Genomic DNA, 17,631 nt, shown 5'->3' with positions numbered 1-17,631 from the left:
CCCCCCCCCAAAAAAAATCCTAGCTGAATGCAAGGTTATGCTGAATGAAGAGGACCACTGCGACGGCATGCTGTACATCACTCTACTACTATGATCTAGGATTTTCGATCAGCTCTTTACCGCTAAAGTCCATTAAAACCACATTTTGAGGTAGACAGAAACACAATTATCCCTCAGTGTCAGCAAACCCCTATTTAACCATGGATCAGTTTAGGAAATAAGTAGAGAATCCAAATCGGATCACTCAAATCACATTCTGAAAAAGCACGTATTCACATTGCATTTATCATGAAAATGCTGTCACTTGGCACTAGGGATGCACTGATACGATACTGGTATCGGTATTGGGCCCGATACTGAACTCCTGTACTCGTACTCGTACTCATACTCGTTACAAACAAAGAAACACCAACAACAGCCAGCAGAAAGGAGTTAAGGATGTCTACTATGAAGTATATTTATGCAATTAATATAATGTTAAACATTCAGTATTAACGCCTGTATAGCTGATGTGTGCGAGCTGATAAGCAAAACACGCTGAGTGGATTGAGCGCGCGGCGGCTTGTCGAACGAATATCCCTTTCTCATAGACATCACTGTTTGTAGTTCGGTCGGATGTCAAAAACAAGTGAGTAAACCAATGCACAAGTTACTTAACGGTAAGGAGAGAGAGAGAGAGAGAGAGAGAACGCACTTCTGTTGCGTGATCTTTTTTGATGTTCGCTCACTTAGCAGACGCATCATTTGGATTAAAACTAAATCGTAAATATAAAACAAAATGTATTTGCTATAAACATCATTTATTTTCAACCTGAAATGCGCTAGACTGTACTGTACTTGTCCCTCTCATTCTGCACAATACAAATACGTGCGCGCGTTGCGCATGTTTTGCTTGCTTCGCGAGTGTTGCTGCATTATATGAGTCGCTTTGGAATATAAATCGCAGCACGTTTCAGATGGAAAAAAACGCACCTTATATTTCTGAACATTTCACAGTTAGGAGATTTATAACGAGTGGTTCCCTGCATTATTACAGCATATTATTGCGTGATTACAGTACTGAGCCACTGCAGTGGAGCAGCTCTAATGCTATTAAATTAAAAATGATGTACCACAGAGCAAAAAATAAAATAAATAAATAAATGAACAGTGAAAGTAACAAAAACTTGTAAAATACATTTTAATGGGCATAATTAAGTGTGAAAATAACCGAAGGATATGCAGTCAAACCAAAAATTATTCAGACACCAGATATAATTTTTGATATTTTTTTTTTTACTAGTGGGACACTATAGTTCATTTATGTAAGTGAGGATAGCAGAATAAAGTGAACTGTGACATACCCAAAAATTCTTCACACAGTGGACTACCAGTAAAACTGATAATTTGGGACCAAAAATTATTCAGACCGAGTCTGGGAAATAATTGAATTTCAGGTTTGCATGAAGCTGGATGACAGTACGCCCAGGAGACTACAGGCTGTCATTAAGGCTAAGGGTTGCCCGACTAAGTATTGATAGTTGTGTAAATAGTATCATACTAACAGTTGTCTGAATCATTTTTGGTTGTTTGTAATCCATTACATACCTTTCTATCAAAGTTGTCTGATATTATCAAGATGAATTTGTTCTGACAGTTTAACTCTGAGTTCTTGTCATATTTTATTACCATTTTCTAAACTATAGCGAATAAACTGTGATAATATGAAAATGTTGAATACATTTTGGTTTGACTGTATCTTTTTGATAAATTAAGCTAACCAACTAACATTATACATATTCTTTTCATTTCTGTACCCAATATTTGAAAAATGTATTGGTAAATTAAAAAATATCAGTATCGGTACTTGGTATCGGCAAGTACCAAATATAAAAGTATCGGTATCGGTTGAGTACTGGAAAAAGTGGTATCGGTGCATCCCTACTTGGCACTTAATGAAAATGTGCTGTTCTGGCCTGCGTGTCCTGTAAACAATGTAACTTGTTGATTAATAGAATGATGCATCATTGGAGAAACTAAACCAGCTAGTCACATCTGTTTCCCGAAACTGTAGTAACATGGTTGTTACTGTGAACCAACCATTGGTTGAACAATATAGGACTGTCAATAGCAATGTCACAGGCAGTGTTGGGAAGGTTACTTTGGAAATGTAATAGGTTACCATATTTAAAATGTAAAATGTAATAGTAGTGTAAGCATTTCAATTACTTTATTAAAGTAATGTAACTGATTACATTTGATTACATTTCTACATTGTTAACAAATGTTTTCAAATAATTTTCAAACATGTATAGCAGGCGGGGCTTAACTTTACAGTAGGACTCAACACTTACTACTGTCTAACTTTCAAAATCCTTCATCAGTTGAATTAAGATTATAATAATTTAATTTTAAAGCACAGCCACCACAAAATCAGACTTTAGCAGCTATGTTTACTCTGAGATTATTCTGCGGTTAAATACAGATTTAAAATCATAATATATAGTTTAACAGCTATGATACTGTTTTTTTTAATTCAAATCTTTTCATAACTATGACAGGAAATACTGGCATCTAACAATGCTTTGGAAAAAAATAAAAAATAAAGCATATACATACACCCAAACAGGAAGTTATCAAATAAGCATGTGTCTCATATTTTAGAGCAGTCAATGCAATTTGAGAAAGAAATCAATCAAATCTGTATGTGTGTGAAAATATTCAGATGTAACCTCCTTTGTAATCATTAACATTTTCATAAGTAACTGTAATTTAACTACACATTTTTTACAGCCAGTTACAATTACATTTATTTTGTAATTAAATTACGTAGTTCCGTTACATATAACTAGTTACTCCCCAACACTGGTCACAGGCATGTCGGGGAGTAATAACTACTGTTAATTAAGTGATTGAAATCTCTGAGATTCTGCTATAATGAGCACGGTATTGATGACTATATTGCTGTTTTTTGTTCCTTGTGATTTTGCTTTATTTGATTTATTGTGGGTTCCCTGTTATGTCATACTCTGGTTCCCTTATGCATTTATGCACATGTGCACTCTTCAAAAATGGCACTGACTGTGTGTAACAGTACACGTAGTCGTACCGAAAAGTTTAGTTTTTTTGGTTTGGTACTTGGAATACTGTGTTCAGAATGCAATTTCAAACGAGTTTCACCTCTAGTAAGGGACAATATTGTTTATATCAATGTACTTTGATGTTGCATCTGAAAAACGATGAAGGACAATGGCTGGATAAGTGCACTATTAGGGCTGCACGATTAATCGAATGCGATTGTCATGCGCATTTTGATAGTAATGCCGGTTCTGTAATCAGCAGGAAATCATCATCACGTGCTTTCAGATGGAGCAGAATTTACTACATATAGCCGTAGTTCACCGACAAGTTACGCAAAAAAATCGTTCGTGATAATGACAGCTGTTTGCATAGCTTCTCAGTGAACTATGGCTCTGTGTAGTAAATGCTGCTCCATCTGAAAGCATGTGAAAATACCACATTTAATAACATATTTTTACTCCAAACTCACTTCATAACGTCAGTCGAGTGTTTGAAATAAATCCTTCTGTGAGATGATGTGGCTTCTTACACAGAATAAGGCACGCAACATATTTCATAGTATTTAAGCAGTGATAAAGGCATTGCATTATAAATATACTTTATTTGAATGAAAATTATAATAAGAAGAACTCAGATAAACCATATATTGCCGTAGTCGTGTGTTTATTAGTCACGTTGAATCAATGAAAGCAGTTGAATCTTCTGTTTATTCAGCTGCAGCGATAGGCATTTTCTGGGTTTCTTCTGCGAGGCGTATTTGGAGTTTCAGCGCGAGAGTGCCCCCTGGCCTTTGGATGGAGATTTACTGCTGATCACAGAAACGTGCTTCACTGAAAGATACGCATGACAATTGCAGCTTCTGTCGAATCGCGATCTCGATTCCATTTCGATTTATCGTGCAGCCCTATGCACTATCCAAGTTATCTTAAACGTGAGATCAGATGTGTGTTGTTTAATGCATTTGAGATTTGTGTTGTGCACTGTTACATCCCTAACTAAACCATATATCTGTTCAAATGGAATGAACGATATAAAATGTACTGCATGCTAGCTTGCTTATTGTGCCCAAAAGCATGAGTTAAGTTACACTAACAAGAAGCCATGCTTCTAATCACAGGTCGAGAGCTGTAGTTCCAACCATGTAATTTTGCAATGCTGTTTGTGAATGTTCGTTTGAACTATGGTTTAAAAAAAAACAAAAAAAACAACAACACTGAACTATGTTAGTAACAACGGAAATTTCAACCATACTTGGCTAAAGATGCTTTTGGAAAATGCATCCCAGACAGGTATCCAAAAAAAAAAAAGCACTCTATGGAAATTCAGTGGTGTTCACGTCACAACAGATATTTTGCATTTTATTATTAGCTGATTATTAGCTCCCTTTATTTTTTACACACACCTTTATTTTTTACTGTTTTGGGAGGAGTAAACTTTACATTTGAGGCTTTAACATCCAAATGCATTTGCACTTGTCTAGTTGTGTCTGGAATTACGTGTTTTGTGCAATTGTAATATGTCTTGAATGCATTTCATGGCATTTACACCTGTTTTTTTCATGGTCAGATATCCAACAATGACAATAAGCATTCCACTTAAAACATCCCATTTGCAGTGAGAGTAAAATTCTGTCTTTGAGAGTAGTGGTGTGCCTTATCAACAAGCAGTTACACACTGATTTAATGATGTATAAAGTCACAAAATAAAAATAAAAACTCGATCACAAGTGGGCACTACCAATGGCGTCAGAAGGGCTGGCATTCTAGACCTCGCTGGACTGAAGATGAGCAGGCTGTGATGTCACTACACAGCGACTTCTAGAAGAAGAGTATTTCACATGAACATTACTAGATAATATTCCAGCAATGTTTACTAAATAATGGCTAAAGCTTTAATCTTACCATTCATAAATAGATGTGCAATTAGCTGGTTGAGGTGTGTTTGATTGGGGCTGGAGGCCACTGCTATAGACAGATGTTAACATGAGGTGTAAATAAGCACTAAGGCTAAATGTACTGCAGTAAATCTCACAGAGATCTTTAGACTCTGTGTACCTAAGCAGTTGATGCTAGCGTTAAGCTGCAAGAGCACAGAAGGTGCATGTTCATATAATCCCACCAATCAGCAGCACAGCGCTAAATAAATATCTGCCTTCTCATTCACTCTCAATCTCCTTCCACCCAAATCCATTTTCCCTGTGGACTTTGGTCAAGGACAGAACTGTGAGCTATACGAGTCAATTACAGCAAACCAAACTCTGCTTACCCTTGCCACCTCCCATTTATAGACTGTATGAGCACATGACCTCATGCAATTACTGATAAAAATATCTGACAAGCCAATACCCTCATTAGCTGCACACCAAAGAGTCTGGAAATTAAATGAATCAAAAGTGTGGCATGTGTAATTAACCTGCTCCTCTCCTCAATATGGAAACCAATTAATAGGGCCATATGTGACCCTGGAGCACAAAACCAGTCTTAAGTCGCTGGGTTCTAAATGCGAATTTTGTCACTGTTTTGGAGCACACTGCCTTATAGATAACCTTAAGACTAACATATTGATACTAACTACCCAAAAAACTTTAATTTTGATTTCATGGGGACTTTAAAGGTGATTTTCTCAATATTTTGATTTGTTTTGCACCCTCAGATTCCAGATATTCAAATAGTTGTATCTCGACCAAATATTATCCTAACAAACCATACATCAATGGAAAGCTTATTTATCCAGCTTTCAGATGATATATAAATATCAATTTTGAAAAATTTACACTTAAGACTGCTTTTGTGGTTCAGGGTCACATATTGTTAAAGAAGCAAAACAAAAAGTAAATGTAAAGGAGCACCCATAAATATAAGCATCACTGCAGTGCAAGCAGAAACACATTTGTTTGTGTTTTGTAAGACTACAATTATAGACGCTTCCTCTGTATTAAATACATCCTTGCCAAAAACCGTTTCATAATATGGTGGATGAGTCACTATCAACCACAGTAAATAGATGGTGTGACATGCAGTTGAATGTCACTTTGAATTCAATTACTAATGTATTAATAATTTCTGCGTGAAAATTGTTTCTACACCATTTTTCCCCCCAGTGCACCTTCACTTTTACAGTTTAGTCTATGGAGTACCCTAGTTTATTTAATTCATTCATTCTTTCTTTCTGCATACAACCACATTTCAGAATCTATTGGTACGATGTAATTTCTCTATTTAATTTAAAAGTCAGTGGATGATTCTGTGCTTGTTGTTAAGTGCTTGAAGTGGGCAATTCCATGATATTTGCTGATTTGTTCTTATGCACCGGCAGCTTGTTTAATATGCCATTGTCCTCTTTATTCCATCAAGCACCGAATGCATATAGTGTGGTGTGCAGTTGCTTTGAGCTTTCTGGTGACAGCTTCATAGGAAATGATAGAAAAAATGTATGTATATTAATATTTAAATTTATATGTATAGCATTATTCTTGAATTAAAATGGCTCTAAAAGTTAAATTAAAATTAACTTAAGTCAATAGAAGGGTTAATACAGGTGACTTTGAGGGTTTTTCACTTTCTGTCCAAAATCAATTCTCACTGCTTCACAAGATCAACAAGTCCATCATGACTCAATCAAGACGGTTTTAACCAGCGGTTAGAGCTTCTAGGAGCTATTTAAGTAAGCTAGTTCTCTGTATGTATTCCTCTTTATAATTTTCCCTCTCGCTTTATTCTCAGCTCTTTATTCACAGGCCATGATGGTATGTACAGTAACCCATTTGGAATACAATCCAGTGCACTGACAATCTACAACTACAATGATATAACCCAGAATATTAGCAATTGTGTTTGTGTGTGCTTAAACACTGAATTCAGATTTCTAGACCCCTGATCTCGCTCACTTATGTAACTCAGAGCTCAAGAGAGGCTTGCTTGTGGCTTTATTTAGTCACTCATTTACAATGTAAAAGCGTTTTGCACAGAGGAAAACACCTGACTAACTCTGAAAACAAATCACACACCGCTGATTGTAGCATGGAAACACAATTTTGACAGCTTATAGGTTTGTATTTTATTGTATGAAAATAAGCTTCTGTGTCATAGTGGGCTAAAAAAAAAAGTCATGGATGCATGTGATTAAAACAACAAGAGGGAGAATAAACGATAACAATATCTATTTTTGGGTTTTGAAAAAGGACGAAAAGGACAAACACACACACACACACACAAACATTGAAGTTTTTTTTTTGCAAAAAAAAAAAATCCATCTTGGCAGATAAGGCAACAAATGTAACCTGATTTTGTGCACTGAATTAATTACCAAAAATTATGTTTCCAAAAATCCATATTCTTCATTCCTGTTCTTGAGGAGGAAAAAAAGATTTGGAACAGCAAGAATGTGAGCAAATTATGACAATGTTCTTTTTTTATGTTCCATGTGAGCACTTCAGTCTCGTTACTCATTATTATCATTTCATTTCAAGATCTGTCAGTGAAATTAAAGAGTCCTCCGAGACATTTCAAATGTCTCGCTCTAATCCTGAGTCCAATTCATGGCGTTTAATTCTCAGATCTCATGTCCATCATACTATACTCGTGTCTGCTTTAAAGTGGACAGTTTCCTCACACACAGCCTGATTCATCTCTGCTTCCATGAGGATCATCTAGGCCAACTCTGGGAAGAAGACACAAGGAACAGCACACCAGACTGACACTCACTGATCAGTCAAAGATGAATGACGTTTGATGTGTGATGAAACTCGACATCCGAGCAGGATCTGAGCATTGGTGCACTCTGGGGCAAATGCCAGTTATCTGTTCCTGTCAGATGTCTTACAGTGGAGTCGAGCGCTGTCTCTCAGCTTGCTCTGCCAGACCAGTGTTTGTTTTGCTCTTTGTTCTGTGAATTTGCTGCTGTAATGCCGTGGGCTACCATCAGAGTGCATGAATAAATCACCAGATCACCGGAGAAAAAGCTGTTTGAGAACAATTACACTTCTGTATTATCATGCATTCTAGAATAAAAAGAATAGGCCTAGGTGATGTCAACCAATCAGTTTCAACTGAAAAATAATCATTTGGAATCAAACTTCTCTTGATAGAATCTTTTGCAATACAAATCTTATTTTTCAATGCAAAAAGATCATTTGTAAAGAATCAAATGTGGCATCATACTGTTAGAGTTGTGCATTTGTAGCGTCATATGTGCAAGCTTCACACAATTTGTGACATTCAGCTTTCAATAAATGCCTGGGCTGGGTGATAAAGTTGCTGCTATAACTCTTAGAAAGAGGCTGAAGCACAAAACACTAGAATATAGGTTTAATCTGTATGTTATAGTTAAAGCACTAATATTTATTTCCTATAATTATTCTTAAATAAGAGTTTCAGAGAAAGCAGAGAATTGCTCAATTAGATTGATATAATTAAACAAATCTGTTCATATATATATATATATATATATATATATATATGTATAGTATTACATACTAAAAACTTTACGAAGTCCTCAGAAGGCCCATTGTCAAAGTGTGCCAAAGACGAGGACTAGAATAGATGCAGGTAACGTAAACTTCACTTTTATTAAGTCAACACAAACTCATATCAACAGAGGTATCTCCATGGAAACAACTGAGGTGAATGTGGCAGAGAGTGCATGAGAACGGTCTTATCTGAAACACCCGGTTTCCAGTTCACAATCCTTTGAGCACACGAAGATCTTGGTGATAGGCAGAACACAGGTAAGTTACAGTCTTTTAGCAGAGCCGAAGAGAAAGACATTGAAGGAGTAACCTTGAGACCAGCCGATGAGCCAGAGTGGTGAGTGTGCTCTTATGGTGTATGATAATGATGTGCAGGTGCTCAGTACTCAGGTGATTGAGGGCATGGTTGCGTGATTGATTCTGTGGTTGTAGATGGTGTCTCTGTGACAGTACCCCCTCCCCCACGGGCGTCTCCAGACGTCCGGGAACCACGACGATGAGGCCGGCCTCGGCCTCTGGGAGCGGGACGGTCCGGGTGGAGTCAGTGATAATCGTCACTTAATGAAGGGTCGAGGATGTCATCTCTGTCCACCCAGGATCTCTCTTCGGGACCGTACTCCTCCCAGTCGACGAGGTATTGTAGACGGCCGCCCCGTCGCCTGGAATTTAGGGTTTCCCAGACCCGGTAGATGGTGTCATCGGCAGCGACCTCGGGTGTAGGAGGAGGCACTTCCGGTTCTGTGGAAGGAGGGAGAACAGGATAATAACCTGTCACCAAGGTCTGAGTAAGGATACATGAAAGGTTGGTGATATACGATATTGTCTGGGCAACTGGAGTTCACAAGTCACTTCATTTATCTGCCTCAAGATGTTGAAGGGACCTATGTAGCGGGGACTCAGCTTTTTGCAGGGCAGTCGTAGGCGGATGTCTCGAGTGGAGAGCCAAACTCGATCACCTGGCTGGTAGAGAGGAGTATCCCGACGATGGACATCCGCCTGAGCCTTCTGACGTCGGACTACCCGCTGAAGATGGACGTGAGCTGAGTCCCATACACTCTCACTCTCTTGGAACCAATAATCCATGGATGGGACTTCAGACAGTTCTCCTGACCAAGGGAATAGTGGTGGTTGGTAACCGAGTATACAATGAAAGGGAGTGAGGCCGGTGGATTCCTGACGAAGTGAGTTTTGTGCATACTCGGCCCAAGGATGGTATTGGCTCCAACTGTCTTGCTGGTGGTGACAGTAGGCCCTGAGATAGCGCCCGATCTCCTGAATCTTCCGCTCAGTCTGGCCATTCGTCTGAGGGTGATATCCGGAAGACAAACTAACCGACACTCCCAACAGTCGGAAGAATGAGCGCCAGACCCTGGAGATGAATTGAGGCCCTCTATCTGACACTGTATCCTCTGGAATGCCAAAGTGTCGGAAGACTTGGTTGAAGAGGGCCACTGCAGTTTCATGGGCGGTAGGTAGACCCTTTAACGGAATGAGTTTGCAGGCCTTGGAGAACTGATCTACTGCAACAAGGATGGTGGTAAAGCCGTTAGAGGCAAGTAAGTCAGTGGCGAAATCAACTCCTAGATAGGACCAGGGTCGACGCGGAATTGGCAGTGGTACCAGTTTGCCCTGAGGTAGACGACGGGGTGTAGAAATAATGTCACAGACTGAGCATCCTTTCACAAATCGGGTGACGTCCTGGGCCATATTGGGCCACCAATACCTTCCCTCGAGGAGTGAGAGGGTTCACTGCCTGCCTGGATGACCTGATCCCGGAGACGCATGTATACAGGTAGAGTCCAGAAGGGAAATCCGGAGGGAGGTTGGTACATAGGTTCGACCTTCTGGACCTCCCGGCGGAGCAGGTTCTTCTTCGGTGGCGGCACGGATGTCATCGTTCAGAGGCCAGATGATAGGACACACAAATAGGTCTGGAGGGAGCACAGGTTCCGGATCCTCAGATACAGGGTCAGGTGAGTGAATTCTTGATAGAGCATCGGCTTTCGTATTTTTGTGGCCTGGACGATATGTGACGATGAAGTTGAATCGAGTGAAGAATAATGCCCATCGAGCCTGTCTGGGGTTTAGGCGTTTCACTTCTCTGAGGTATTGCAGGTTCTTATGATCAGTTATGACCTAAAATGGATGATTTGCTCCCTCCAGCCAGTGCCACCACTCCTCTAGGGCCAGCTTAATGGTGAGCAGTTCTCTGTTGCCGAAGTCATAATTCTGCTCCGCCGGGGATAGCTTCTTTGAGAAGTAGGCACATGGATGGAGTACTGGGGGTTCACCTCTCCGCTGGGATAGCACTGGGATAGCACAGACAATGAAAGGTCTGGTTGGGTCTGGGTGCCGGAGTGCTGGAGCAGTGCAGAAGGTGGCTTTTAGCTTTTGGAAGGCTTCGACTGCATTTTGTGTCCAACAAAGATGTTTTGGTTTCTGGCATAGGAGAGAGGTCAAGGGAGCTGAGAGTTTACTATAGTTACAGATTAATCGACGGTAGAAGTTTGCAAACCCCAGGAAGCGCTGAAGATCCTTGATGGTAGAGGGTTGTGGCCAATTCTTCACTGCTTCCACCTTGGTTCGATCCATTTGGATACCTTCCGGCGTGATGATGTAGCCAAGGAACTGGATGGTAGGTTGGTGGAACTCACATTTCTCCAATTTCAAATAGAAGTGGTATTGGCGGAGCCGGCTGAGTACTTGTTTGACATGATGGATATGGTCAGCGAGATTGGAGGAGTAGATGAGAATATCGTCAATGTAGACTATTATAAATTTGTGGAGCATGTCACGGAAGATTTCGTTCATGAAATTTTGAAAGATGGAAGGTGAGTTGGAGAGCCCGTATGGCATAACCTGATATTCATAGTGTCCTGATGGAGTAATGAATGCTGTCTTCCACTCATCTCCCTGACAGATGCGGATTATGTTATTGGCACTGCAGAGATCTAGTTTCGAGAACAGGTGAGCTCCACGCAGTTCCTCGAGTGCTGCTGGGACCAAAGGAAGGGGTTAGGCAAACTTTACTGTCTGGGAGTTTAGATTGCGATAGTCAATGCAAGGTCGAAGTCCTCCATCTTTCTTGGCCACGAAGAAAAAGCTAGAAGCCGCCGGAGAGGTGGATGGTCGAATGAACCCCTGTTGAAGTGCTTCCTGGATGTACTCATCCATGGCCTTGCGCTCCGGGATCGATAATGAGTAGATCTTACCCTTCGGTAATTTGGCTCCAGGCAGGAAGTCTATCGCACAGTCCCATGGCAGGTGTGGTGGAAGTTTTGTGGCAGCAGTCTTGCTGAAGATGTCCTGGAACGCCCTGTACTCCTCTGGGAGGTTGATTTTTGCAGTAGTTTCCGGGCTCTCAATGGATGTCGATCCCAGGATGGCAGTTCTCGACAAAGGAACAGGTAGTGATTGAAGGCAATTTTGGATGCAGAAATTACTCCACTGTTCAATTCCCCCTGAGCTCCAGTTAATGATAGGTTGGTGTTCAGCCATCCAAGGGCGTCCCAGGACAACGTCGATGGCAGATTACTCCAGCACCAACAACGATAGGGTCTCCTCATGCAGACAGCCAATGCGAAGGGTTAATTCCGGAGTTCTCCACTGCACCAGTCCGTTGTCCAGCGGTTTTCCTTGGCTTGTGGTAATCTGATAGCATGTGGGATTTCTTTGACGTGGAATCTTGAAGGTAGGTAATAGGCGTGAGGTAATGAAATTTCCAGAAGAACCAGAGTCGAAGAGGATTTTTACTGAGAAAGACCGATTGGCATAGATTAATACAGCATCATGATATCGAGGGTTATTAACTACAGAGTTGATTTGGATAGTACTCACCACTGGACGTGGAAGACGGACAGGGCAGGTTTGGATGAGGTGAGCATTTCCTCCACATTACTACAGGCATAGCTTCTGTTGTATGTGACACTGGCGTTCAGTGGTGGATAGATGGTACTGATCTGTTTGCATGGCTTCTGGTGCTGGAAAATCGTTGGAGGGTGAGATGTCAGAAGCATTTTCCTCGTCGGAGACTGTGAATAAATGTTGCGAGACATATTGGGCCTTAAGCATGAAACTCTCCAGTCCCACGGAGTCCTCATAAATTGCCATCTGCTGACGAAGTTTGGGGTTTAATCCCCGTCGGTAAGCTGAGAGGAGTGCAATCTCGTTCCAGCCGCTAGCTTGTGGAAATGAATAGTGTATTCATGGACAGTCCGCTCAGCTTGTCGCAGTCTGAAAAGTTCTTCATGCACAGAGAGAGAAGAGGTACCAGTACCAAACACGTCTTTAAAATGGGTTACGAAAGAGTCAAGGGATCGAATTACCGGACTTTTCGAGCTCCATAGAGATTCAGCCCATTGACGAGCTCTTCCTGACAGCAGAGAGATGATGAAGGATATCTTCGCGCGGTCTCCAGAGAACTGATGGGGAAGCATCTCAAAATACAATTGACATTGCAATATGAATCCGTTACATTCTGACACCTCACCCGAATATACTGCTGGTTTGGCCATGGGACAGGCGGAGGCAGGTGAAGTGACTGATGGTTGGAGTGCCGTGCGAAGCGTCGTGATGAGTTCGGTGACTGGATCCGGTTCAGAAGGTCTCCTGGTTTCCATAATGTTTCTCTTTTAGGGCTGGTCTCCTGTCACAGTGTGCCAAAGACGAGGACTAGAAGAGATGCAGGTAACGTAAATTTCACTTTTATTAAGTCAACACAAACTCATATCAACAGAGGTATCTCCGTGGAAACAACTGAGGTGAATGTGGCAGAGAGTGCATGAGAACAGTCTTATCTGAAACACCCGGTTTCCAGTTCACAATCCTTTGAGCACACGAAGATCTTGGTGATAGGCAGAGCACAGGTAAGTTACAGTCTTTTAGCAGAGCCGAAGAGAAAGACATTGAAGGAATAACCTTGAGACCAGCGTGGTGAGTGTGCTCTTATAGTGTATGATAATGATGTGCAGGTGCAGGTGGTCAGTACTCAGGTGATTGAGGGCGTAGTTGCGTGATTGATTCTGTGGTTGTAGATGGTGTCTTCGTGACACCCATCTAGTGTATATCAAACATTTAGTATAGCTCTTGATCTGGATTTGCTGGCTTCTGGAAGAATCCTCTTGACATTGTGTGTGTGTGTGTGTGTGTGTGTGCGCGCGCGTGTGTCTGTGTGTGTGTGTGTGTGTGTGTGGATGAAAGAGACAGAGGGGGTCAGAGAGAGATTTCCTTGTCAGCTCTGCCAAAAGCAGGTTCTTGAGCTCTTCACTTTGTGTCTGTTTGACACGCTGCTAAAGCTGCTAAAGCAGATTACTCCGAAACTCCTGCTGACTGCAAGCAAATCATAAGCAAATCAAAACACTGTTCAAATGTCTTGTTAGGGATACTAATGAATGTTGGAAGTGGACAAACGTTCAAACAGCACTGATCGCAATTACAGTAACTAAAACATGAACTGACTTCAATACATATTAACGGCATCACTTGCATCTAGAAGCACAAATTAGAGTTCACAATTAAAAAATGCAGAACCTCTAAAGCGAAAATGTATTTATTTATTTATTGTTATTGATTGATTGATTGATTGTAGCCACTCTTGAAAACTACTGGTCAGTTTAGTAGTACATATGTGACCCTGGACCACAAAAACAGTCATAAGGGTCAATTTTTCGAAATTGAGATTTATGCATCATCCGAAAGCTGAATAAATAAGCTTTCCATTGATGTGTGGTTTGTTAGGATAGGATATTTGGCCGAGATACAACTATTTGAAAATCTGGAATCTGAGGGTGCAAAAAAATCAAAATACCGAGAAAAACGCCTTTAAAGTTGTCCAAATGAAGTTCTTAGCAATGCATATTACTAATCAAAAATTAAGTTTTGATATATTTACAGTAGAAAATGTACAAAATATCTTCATGGAACATGATCTTTACTTAATATACTAATGATTTTTGGCATAAAAGAAAAATCGATAATTTTGACCCATACAATGCATTTTTGACTATGGCTACAAATATTTTCCAGAGACTTAAGACTGGTTTTGTGCTCCAGGGTCACATATGTTTTAAATATAGTGAAAATTATTTTTTCTGTAACTGAATCATGCACAGACTGCATTCAAACTCATTGCCTGTCCCGTGCTTGAGGGGCAAACCCATATAAAGAGGTTACAGTATGCTGCTGTGCATCAGAAGTGTGGCTGTACGTACTGAGCTGTGATCTGGCACTGAAGTCAGCATAAAACACTCTAAAAATGCACTATAAACCTATTTATCAACACATTTTTTTTGCTATGTAAGCTTTTATGAAGAAACTTAAAACTACCCACCCATTGCTTGAAAAAAAAAAAAAAAAAAAGTTTGTTGGGCTCAGTTCCACATGCAATGCCAGGCACATAAACAGCACATTCTAGCCCGTTAGTCTGACTGAATACAGATGATTTCAACACTTTGGCTTCAACTCTGTGTAGATGAATTACAATTTTGGGTATAAATGTGATCTCCATCCTCAGGTAAATTTGACTTCATAATGATCAAGTTTGTCTCACAAAATACCAATTTAAAATTAATGTTCACTATAAAAGGAAATACTCGATGGAACCCAGAAATCAAGCTCTGTTACAAAGCAGAAGCACTGTGTTTATGTTCATCATCCTGAAATGTAACACAACATAAGCTGAGTTAACATCATAGGACGCAAATGTAACATAACACTTTATACAAATATTTCATAGCAAATTGTATTATCAGCATAACAGTTTGAATTATAAAATAATGAACAAGTTTTTAAATGAATGATCTTGCTTCTGTTTCTAGCTTCTAAGAGGCTGCTGGAGTGAGATTTAAGGACTGCTTAACTAGACACAAAGAATCAATCTGCTTCCTGCCCTCATGAGCGCGGGATGATAAATTACCCAGCGAGGACCTCTGATCCCTTGTTAGCTTTGGGGCTGAAAAGACTGTCTGCTAATATAAGATGGGAAAAGCCTTGTAGAAGAAGCATTTTGACAGAGGTAAGACTTTGAATACATTTCTGTGATACTAGTTTTAATAAAATGAGCGTGCAAGCAGCAAGCTTTTAATCCCTAATAACAAAACTGAAAAAAAGACCTTAATAAAATATGGATTTAAACAGTACAGGATACTGACATGTTCATCATATACTGAGTTGTTGTAAATGACTATTGTGCTGTATCTGAAATATGAAATACTCGTGTTTGGTGTTTTTATGATGAGTTTATACACCATGTCCTTAATTGTGGATAATTGTGCGTAAAAGTGTGAGAGTCAAGTGGCTTGACACATTTTCCTCGAAACCAATTTAGAAAATGAATAAATGCAATTCACTGAGATGACTGAATGTCACATGACGTCTCAGTCCACGGTTGAGGGAGTATGACTAGCACGACTTCTGCAGATGTTACTGATGACACCATCTGTCAGTGAGAGGAACATCTGTTGCTCTCTCAAATCTCGTGGGATCTTCAGTTGTGTTTATAGAAGTAACCTGACCTCAGATAACTGCTTATCTACAGTAAAAACATGCTATGATGTTCATGTGTGAAACATAGATCAATAGAAGAATGATGAGAAATAGTGGTGTTGAGATCTCTGATTTTTGGTTGCAGACTCTGAGCTCTGTTTGAGACCTAAAAAGGAGAAACATGAGATCACTGTGTTTTCCTTAGTTACTTTGTATGTCTTTGATGATTGGGTTAAATGGGAAGTCAAACTGCACACAAACATGTGCTTTAACGTTTAAGTGGTCACACTTGGGATCGGCCCCAGAACAACTGATTGTCTGTTCAATTGATACAACTATTGAAGAACCGACCTGTGACCTTGTTTACTGCCACTGTTCGTGTCTGCTCTGTTCAAGTCACAGTGTCGTTCCCTGTTTTCCACTCTTCATGAGGCTTTCTGAGAATTTGATCCATCTCAAAGCACCAGCTTTCCTCTCCTACCATTTAATGGTGAACTGTTAACGACAGTTCAGGTGTTTTTGTTACTGGATTTAGTCAATGAATTCAGTTAAGATTGTTGATTAAGTACTGTACATGTCTTTTATGTCTGAAACATTTTAATAATATTATACATCTATATTTTTTCTCATATAACTGACCTACATGCCACTTACTCAATTAAAGGGGTCATATGATGCGATTTCAATTTTTCCTTTCTCTTTGGAGTGTTACAAGCTCTTGGTGCATAAAGAAGATCTGTAAAGTTGCAAAGACTAAAGTCTCAAATCCAAAGAGATATTCTTTATAAAAGTTAAGAGTCAACCATGCCCTCCTAAAATGGCTCGTTCTAACACGGGAAAATAATGTGTTTTTTTAACCTTAAACCGCATAAACGCATTTCATTACACCAAATACACAAAATAATGTTCTTTTTAGCAACATCATATGACCACTTTAACAACTTTTCCTGTAGAATTTTCACATTGCTTTTATTTACTGACATTTCAGTCTTGTCACTCTCCTGTGTCCTTGTGTTTGGTTATACATTGCATGAAATCTTATTTCTTTCTTTTTTAGTTTTTTTTTCAGACGCCTGTAAAAAGTTAATAATACCTCCCTATGACTCTATCTTTTCTCATTATGTATCAGCAAAGTTTCATCTCTCTCTTTCTTTAGAAGTCAGATCAAACTAGACCACAAAAGCACATCTTCTTCCTCTCATGATCATTTACATAATCGTCTCACAGATACACGTCTCACACACAGCATGTATCATATCTTCAGTCGGGCCATCACACATATTCATATTCAAAACCTGCCCTGGCGACAGAGAAATAATCCGCCACTGACATCAGGGGTTCCCTGGTTTTTTGGTTGTTCCTAAGCTGCAGTGAAGTTTAATTAGCGGAGTGAGATATCTACTCTTAATTAACTTCAGCAGGAAACAGCCGCTCAGTTCCAGACCTGAGCTCTGTCTTCATAATAAGCCCATCTGTTTAAAAAAATACATAATGATCAAACATCTAACCAGAGTTACACCGAAACTGAAATCAAGAAAAGCTAGCAGCCGAGAGAAGGTAGAGAAGAAACACCCGCCTGTTAAACAGAAACTTTCTAAATGGGCTCTGTGACCACTAAACAA

Source organism: Sinocyclocheilus anshuiensis, unplaced genomic scaffold, assembly GCF_001515605.1.
Source record: "Sinocyclocheilus anshuiensis isolate Anshui unplaced genomic scaffold, SAMN03320099.WGS_v1.1 scaffold2207, whole genome shotgun sequence".
In the NCBI taxonomy this organism is placed as follows: Eukaryota; Metazoa; Chordata; class Actinopteri; order Cypriniformes; family Cyprinidae; genus Sinocyclocheilus; species Sinocyclocheilus anshuiensis.
Note: the sequence above shows the minus strand (reverse complement) of the source record.